Source organism: Ursus maritimus, unplaced genomic scaffold (genome assembly GCF_017311325.1).
Source record: "Ursus maritimus isolate PB19 unplaced genomic scaffold, ASM1731132v1 scaffold_16, whole genome shotgun sequence".
NCBI classification, from domain to species: Eukaryota; Metazoa; Chordata; class Mammalia; order Carnivora; family Ursidae; genus Ursus; species Ursus maritimus.
Window position 1 is genome coordinate 5,838,492 of NW_024424008.1, and position 8,719 is coordinate 5,847,210.

Genomic DNA, 8,719 nt, shown 5'->3' on the forward strand with positions numbered 1-8,719 from the left:
GTTCCATTTTAATGATTTATTTAACATCCCAGTTTACCATTCTGGGGGAAAAAAGGTTTGAGGAGACTGACTTAACAAATAAAAACTCATGTAAAATTTTTATTAAAAATAAAGAGAACAGGGGCACCTGGGTGGCTCAGTCAGTTAAGCATCTGACTTCAGCTCAGGTCATGATCTCAGGGTCTGGGGATGGAGCCCCACATTGGACTCCCGGCTCACAGGGCATCCCCCTGCTTGTCCCTCTCTCTGTGTCCCTCCCCCTGCTCATGTTCTCTCTCACGTCCTTTCTCTCTCCCTCAAATAAATAAATAAATAAAATCTTAAAGAGAACAGGGGCAGCTGAACAGCTCAGCTGATTAAGTGTCTGGCTCTTGATTTCAGCTCAGGTCATCATGTCAGGGTTGTGGGATCAAGCCCTGTGTTGGACTCCACACTCAGCAGGGAGTCGGCTTGAAATTCTCTTTCCCCTCTCCCTCCATTCCCCCCTCTCGGTGCTCGCTGGGTTGCTCTCTTTCTCTCTCTCCCAAATAAATAAATAAATCTTTAAAAAATTAAAATAAAGAGAACATAAATATTTCCTTTACTGTCTCTGACAATCTGTGTTATTCAGAATTAGGATTTAAAAATCCTTAAAACTTATATAAATAAAAAAAACAAAAATAAATCACTGACAATCGCACAAACTAATTCACATCAGGAGCATAGCTTAAAATACAACTTGAGAATATTACCGATAATATTTAACAATTTCAATTAACAGGGGCGCCTGGGTGGCTCAGTCTGTTAAGCGTCTGCCTTTGGTTCAGGTCATGATCCCAGGGTGCTGGGATCGAGCCCCACGTGGAGCTCCCTGCTAAGGGAGGAGCCTGCTTTGCTTCTCCCTCTCCCTCTGCCCCCCACCCCCACTCATGCTGTCTTGCAGCATTGTGAAAATCCAATTTCCTATCAAGAAAGCAGCTGTCTAAGTGGTATAAGAATGTTCTTTAAAAAAACAGTAAACATCTAAATCCTAGACAAGGAGTACTCTCTGTCCCTAAAAACTAGTTGTAGAGGCTGTATTTGTGCTATTCTAAATAGAAATTTATTTCCTAATAATTGTTCTATCTTTACTTACTTTATTATCTCTACAGGAGAACCAGATGACAATGACTACATTACCTTTAAAAAAAAAGAGAGAGAGAGCTGTTTTTCTGCTTTCATTTTTTAACTTTTATTAAAAGCAATCTTTGATTCATCCATCCTGCCATGGAAGTTCTTAAAATAACATTCTGTGCAGTTTACTACTAACTATCCCAAGGGAAACTATTTTTACTAGTACCCAGGAACATTTCGTCATTCTAAACTCAAACATCTGTAGCATTTGTAGTAAATTAAAATATGATACCATTTACGATCTATCAGATTGGCAAAAGTTTCACTGACAAGACCTAGAGCTGATAAGGGGATTTAAATAAAAACAAAGAACTGCATTCATATACCTTACCGGTAGAAGTGTAAATTGGCAAAATTTAGAGATCAATTAGTAATGTGTTTCAGAAGTTTAAAAAATGTGCAGGCTTTTGGGGTGCCTGGCTGGCTCAGTCAATTGAGCATGTAACTCTTGACCTCAGGTTTGTAAGTTCAAGCCCCATTTTGGGAACAGAGATTACTTTTAAAAAAATAAAATCTTTAAAAAAATAATAATTAAAAATAGAACTAAAATGTGCAGGCTTTTAAAACAAGATTTGCATTCCTAAAATTTTATTCAACAGACATAAGTAGTCGGGAAAGCTATAGAACCTTTACTGCAACACTGTTGGATAATACTGAAAAAATTAAATGACATATATCATTTGGGTATCTGACACTGGTAATGAGTTAAATAAATTATACTGTAGTCACATAGAGTCTAGTCATAATAGGCACAACCTATTTTTTCAAATGACAGTATATAGCTACTCAATATAGCATGTATATTTATTAGTATGGAAAAATAACCAAAACATAGTAATTGGGGGTGAAAGTCACAAAACAGCATGATAGTGTAAGCCAATATTTAAGAAACAAAACATTTTATGTGTGTATAGTACTCATGTATTTTTAAGTTGTACGTATACCAAAATATCCACAAAATTACATCTCAATGGTAGGACTTATTTGTTTTATATTGTCTGAATTTTTAAAATTAATTTAAATGAGCATCTACTATTTTTATTACAGAGGGAAAAAGGTGCTTTCATTTGGAAAAAAATTTATTTCCCAAACACCAAGGCTACTTTTAAATTTCCCCAAAATAAATCCTGCTACTTCTACAATAATATGAAGTTCTTCAGAAAAGCCATCTCTTTTGTACTTGAAGTAAAAGCTGTTTTCTCTGGCAGCAGTGACAAATTCGTGCTGTTTTGTTCATACTCTCTCTAGCCCTAGGGTAACCAAGAATACACAATGGCCATCTGGGTGGCTCCAGCTGCCTGGGGTCAGGAGTGCAGTCTATGATATATACAATACTAAAAACATAAATGGTCCCACACAGTCCCTTCAAGCCAACATTGCTTATTGAGATATAATTGGCATACGCATTGTGTAAGTTTAAGGTATACAACATAGTGATTTCATACATTTATATTGCAATATGATTTTCATTGTTCATAAGCTAACACCTCTGTCACATCACATAATTACCACTTCCTGTGGTAGGAACAATTAAGATATACTCTAATAATAAGTTTAATGTTTATAATACAGTTTTGTTGTCTACCACTGCACTGTGTATTAGATCTTCAGGACTTATCTACTAGTTAAAAGTATATACATTTAAACATCTCTCTCATTCCTCCAAACCCTGGCCCCTGTTAACCACAATTTCACTCTTTTTGAGTTCCGGTTTTTTGAATTCCACCTATCGGAGACAGCATAGAGTACCTGTCTTTCCCTGCCCTATCTCACTTAGCACAATGTGTCTGTGTGTCTGTCTGTACCATATCTTCCTTATCCACACACACACTGACTGACACTCCGGTTATTTCCATATCTTGGCTATTGTGCATATTCCTTTTTCTTTTTTTTTTTTAAGATTTTTATTTATTTGAGAGAGAGACAGATAGAGATAAGGAGAGAGAGCACATGAGGGGGGGAAGAAAGGGAGAAGCAGGCTTGCAGCTGAGCAAGGAGCCTGACATGGGGCTGGATCCCAGCACCCTGGGATCATGACGTGAGCCGAAGGCAGCTGTTTAACGGACTGAGCCACCCAGGGGCCCCTGCCCATTTTTTAATTGGATTGCTTGCTTTTTTTGGTGTTAAGTTCTTTATATGTTTCTGATATTAACACCTTATTGGATATATCATTTGCAAATATCTCCTCCCATTCACTAAGCTGCCTTTTTGTTTTGTTGATAGTTTCCTTTGCTGTACAAAAACTTTTTATTTTGGTGTAGTCCAATAGTTTGTCACTTTTGCTTCCCTTGCCTAAGGAGACATACCCATAAATATGTTGCTAAGGTCAATGTCTAAGAGAATACTGCTCCTGTTTCCTTTTAGGAGTTTTTGGTTTAAGGTCTCACATTTAGGTCTTTAATCCATTTTGAGATTTTTATATAAGGTCTAAGAAAGTGGTCCAGTTTCATTCTTCTTCATGTAGCTGCCCAGTTTTCCTAACGCCATTTATTGAAGAGACTGTCTATTCCCCACTGTATAGTCTTGCCTCATTTGTTATACACTAATTGACCAAATAGGCATGGGTTTACTTCTGAGCTCTCTATCCTGTTCCAATGATCTATATGTTTATTTTTGTGCCAGTACCATACTGTTTTGATTATTACACCTTTGTAGTATAACTTGAAACCTGGGATGATATCTCCAGCTTTGTTGTTCTTTCTCAAGATTGCTTTGACTATCTGATAACTTTAGTGGTTCCATGAAAATTTTAGTATTATTTGTTCTCATTCTGTGAAAAATGCTGTTGGTATTTTGTTAGAAATTGCACTGAATCTGTAGATTGCTTTGGGCAGTATAAACATTTTAAGGATATTAATTCTCCTGATCCATGAGAATGCTGTACTTTCCATTAGTTTGTGTTATCTTCAGTTTCTTTTATCAGTGTCTCATAGTTTTCAGAGTGTACATCTTTCACCTCTTTAACTAAATTTATTCCTATGTATTTACTATTTTTGGTGAAAATGTAAATTCGGTTGTTTTCTTAATTTCTCTTTCATTATTTCATTATGTGTATAGAAATGCAACAAATTTCTTGATTATTTTTGTATCCACAAATTTACTGTAATTCACTTATCATTTCTAATAGTTTTTTTCATGAAGTTTTAAGGGTTTTCTACTTAAGAGTATTATGTCATCTGCAAATTAGTGGGCAGTTTTACTTCTTCCATACCAATTTGGATGACTTTTCTCACTTTTTAATGTCTAATTGCTGCAGCTAGGAGTTCCAATACTATGCTGAATAAAAGTGGTGAGAGAGGATACCCTGTCTTGTTCCTGATCTTAGAATAGAAGCTTTCCATTTTTCACCTTTGAGGTATGTTCCCTCTAAAACCCAATTTGTTGTGAGTTTTCATCATGAACAAATGTTGTATTTTATCAAATGCTTTTTCTGCATCTATTGAGATAATCATATGGATTGTTTTTTTTTTAAGATTTTATTTATTTGTCAGAGTGAGAGAAAGAGAGCACAAGCAGGGGGGAGCATCAGGGAGAGGGAGAAGCAGGCTCCCCACTGAGCAGGGAGCCTGATGCAGGACTTGATCCCAGGACCCTGGGATCATGACCTGAGCCGAAGGCAGAAGCTTAACCGACTGAGCAACCCAGGCATCCCATCATATGGGGTTTTTTTAGAAGATTTATTTATTTTAGAGAGAAAGGGAGAGCTAACAAGAAAGCAGGGGGAGGGGCAGAGGGAGAGAGACGAATTAAGCAAACACCTGCCGAGCATGGAGTCCATCACGGTGCTCAATTTCATGACCTGGGCCAAAACCAAGAGTCAGATGCTCAACAGACTGAGCCACCCAAGCAGCCCCGTATAGTTTTTATCCTTCCTCTTGTGAATATACTGTATCAAATTGATTGATTTGTGAATACTGCACCATCCCTTGCACCAGAATAAATCCCACTTCATCATGCTAAAAGATTTTTATAATGTATGGTGAATTTGGTTTCTAATAATTTTTTGAGGATTTTTGCACCTATGTTCATCAGAAATGTTGGCCTCTAGTTCTCTTTTTTTGTAGTGTCATTATCTGGTTTTGAAATTAGGGTAATGTTGGCCTCATAGAATGAATTTGGAAGTTTTCCTTCCTCTTCTATTTTCTGGACCAGTTTGAGGAGAATAGGTAGTAAGTCTTCTTTAGGGGCACCTGCTGGCTCAGTTGGTGAAGCATGCAACTCTCAGTCTCAGAGTTGTGGGTCTGATCCCCACATTGGCTATAGAGATTTCTTAAAAAAATAAAATCTTAAAAAAAAAAAAAAAAGAAGTCTTTAAATGGTTGGTAGAGTTCACCTGTAAAGCCATCTGATCCTGGACTTTCCTTTGTTGGAAGTTCTTTTACTACTGATTCAATGTCACTACTAGCAATCAATCTGTTCAGATCTTCTATTTCTTCCTGATTCAGATCTGGAAAATTGTATGCTAGGAATTTATCCATTTCTTCTAGATTGTCCAATTTGTAGGCACATCATTTTTCATAATATTCTCCTATAATTCTACGTATTTCTGTGGTGCCAGTTGTTATTTCTCCTCTTTCATTTCTGATTTTATCTATCTTTTTTCTTCATGAATCTAACTAAATTTTATCAACTTTATCTTCTCAAAGAAAAGATTGGTTTCATTGAACTTGTCTAATGCTTTTTAGTCTCTATTTCATTTATTTCCACTCTAGTCTTTATTATTTCCTTCCTTCTACTTGTTTTGGGGTTTTTTTCTTTTTTCTAGTTCCTTTAAATGGAAGGTTAAGTTGTTTCAGATTTTTTTTCTCATTTCTTAAGGTAGGCTTGTAGCACTATAAATTTTCCTCTTAGAACTGCTTTTGCTGCAACCCAAAGATTTTTGACCATTTGTTTACATTTTCATTTGTCTCCATGTATTTAATTTCCTTTTTGACTTTTTTTTTAAGATTTATTTATTTATTTGAGAGACAGAGATAGAGCAGGGCGTGGGGAGGAGCAGAGGGAGAGGGAGAGAATCTGAGTGCTCTGAGTGCAGAGCCTGATGTGGGGCTCAAACCCAGAACTCTGAGATCATGACCCAAGCTGAAATCAAGAGTTGGATACTTAACTGACTGAGCCACCCAGGTGCTGCTCCTCTTTGACTTCTTTGTTGACCCATTCACTGTTTAGTAGTGTATCATTTGGCCTCCATGTGTTTGTGTGTTTACAGGTTTTTTTCCTTGTAATTGATTTCTAGTTTCATACTACTGTGGTCAAAAAGATGCTTGACATGATTTTGATCTTCCTAAATTTTTTGAGACTTGTTTTGTAGCCTAACATGAGGTCTGTCCTGGAGAATGCTACACGTACACTTGAAAAGAACGTGTATTCTACTGTTTTGGAAGAGAATGCTCTGTATCTATCTGTTAGGTCCACCTGGTCTAATGTGTCATTCAAAGCCACTTTTTTCCTTAATTTTCTGTCTGGATGATCTATCCACTGATGTAAGTGGGGTGTTAAAGTCCCCTCCTATCATTGTATTATTGTCAATTTCCTACTTTATGTCTCTTAATATATTTTATGAATTTAGATGCTCCTATGTTGGGTGCATAGATATTTACAATTGCTACATCCTCTTTTTCAACTGATCCCTTTATCACTATGTAGTGTCTTTGTCTCTTGCTACAGTATTTGTTTTAAAATCTATTTTGCCTGAGATTTAAAATCTACTGAGCCTGGGTGGCTCAGTCGTAAAGTGTCTGCCTTCGGCTCAGGTCACGATCCCAGGGTCCTGGGATCGAGCCCCGCATCAGGCTCCCTGCTCTAAGGGGGCGCCTGGGTGGCTCAGTCGTTAAGTATCTGCCTTCGGCTCAGGTCATGATCCCAGGGTCCTGGGATCGAGCCCCGCATCGGGCTCCCTGCTCGGAGGGAAGCCTGCTTCTCCCTCTCCCACTCCCCCGCTGGTGTTCCCTCTCTCATTGTGTCTCTCTCTGTCCAATAAATAAAATATTTTTAAAAAATAAATAAATAAAATAAAATCTATTTTGCCTGATATAAGCATTGCTGCTTTTTTTTTTCACTTCCATTTGCATGATATATGTTTTTCCATCCCTTCACTTTCTGTATGTGTCTTTCACTCTGAAATTAGTCTCTTGTAGGCAGCATATAGATAGATCCTCTTTTTTTATCCATTCAGTCACCCTATGTCTTTTGACTACAGCATGAATCCAATTACATTTAAAGTAATTACTTATAGACATGAACTTACTGACATTTTGTTAATTGTTCTCTGATTGTTTTTGTAGTTCTTCTCTGTTCCTTCTCTTGTTCCTTCTCTCATCTTGTGGTTTGATGGCTTTTTTTAGTGTTATGCTTGGATTCCATTCTCTTTATTTTGTTAAGTAAACTCTACCCTCAACGTGGGGCTCAAACTCATGACCCCAAGATCAAGAATCACATGCTCTACCAACTGAGCCTGCCAGGTGGCCCTCCATTCTCTTTATTTTTTGTGTATCTATTACAAGTTTTTGATTTGTGGTTACCATTTGGTTCATATATAACATTTTATGTGCACAGCATATTAAGCTGATGGTCACTTTCATTTGAACACTTAAAGCACTGAATTATTACTCTCTCTTCCATGTTTTATGTAGATGATGTCATATTTTACATCTTTTATTTTGTGTATCCCTTGGCTAATTTCTGTAGACATAATTTATTTTACTACTTTTGTGCTTTAACCACCATACTGGCTTTACAAGTGATTTATCTGCTACCTTTAATATAGTTTGCTTTTACCTGTAAAATATTTTCCTTTCATTGTTTTATTACTTCTAGTTATGGCCCTTTCTTTTCACTTATAGAATTCCCTTTCACATCATATAAAGCTGGTTTAGTGGTGATAAACTTAACTTTTGTTTGCTTGGGAAACTCTTTATCTCTCTTTCTATTCTGAATGATAACCTTGCTGGGTAGAGTGTTCTTGGTTGTTGGTTTTTTCCTTTCAGCACTTTGACTCTATCAGTACTGAAGTTTCTGCTGAAAAATCAACTGATGGACTCATGGAGTTTCCCTTATATGTAACTGTTTTCTCTTGCTGCTTTTAAAATTCTTTTTTTTTTTTTTTAATTCTCTCTTAGCATTTCTTTTTCACATTTTAATTATTATGTGTTCTTGATGTGGGTCTCCTTGAGTTCATCTTGATAGGGGTTCTCTATGCTTCCTGGACCTGAATGTCTGTTTCCTGCCCCAGAGTAGAGACGTTCTCAGCTATTATTTCTTCAAGTAAGTCTTCTGCCCTCTTCCCTTTCTCTCCTCCTTCTGGGATCTCTATAACGTGAATGTTGTTATACTTTATGATGTCACAGAGTTCCCTTAACCTATTCTCATTTTTAATTTTTTTTTCCTTTTGCTATTCAACTTAATTGCTTTCCATTACTCTCTCTTCCAGGTTGCTGGTCCATTTTTCTACATCCTCTAATTGCTATTGATTCCCTCCAGTGTATTCTTTATTTCAGTTAATGAATTCTTCAGCTCTGACAGGTTCTTTTTTCTATTTTCTCTCTTTATTGAGGTTCTCACTGAGTTC

General features: G+C 36.7%; 1 protein-coding gene across 1 annotated transcript in view; it reads right to left on the bottom strand.

The window, feature by feature from the left end:
* SBF2 (SET binding factor 2) overlaps positions 1–8,719 on the bottom strand; it is a 452,940-nt gene that overhangs the window by 391,786 nt on the left and 52,435 nt on the right.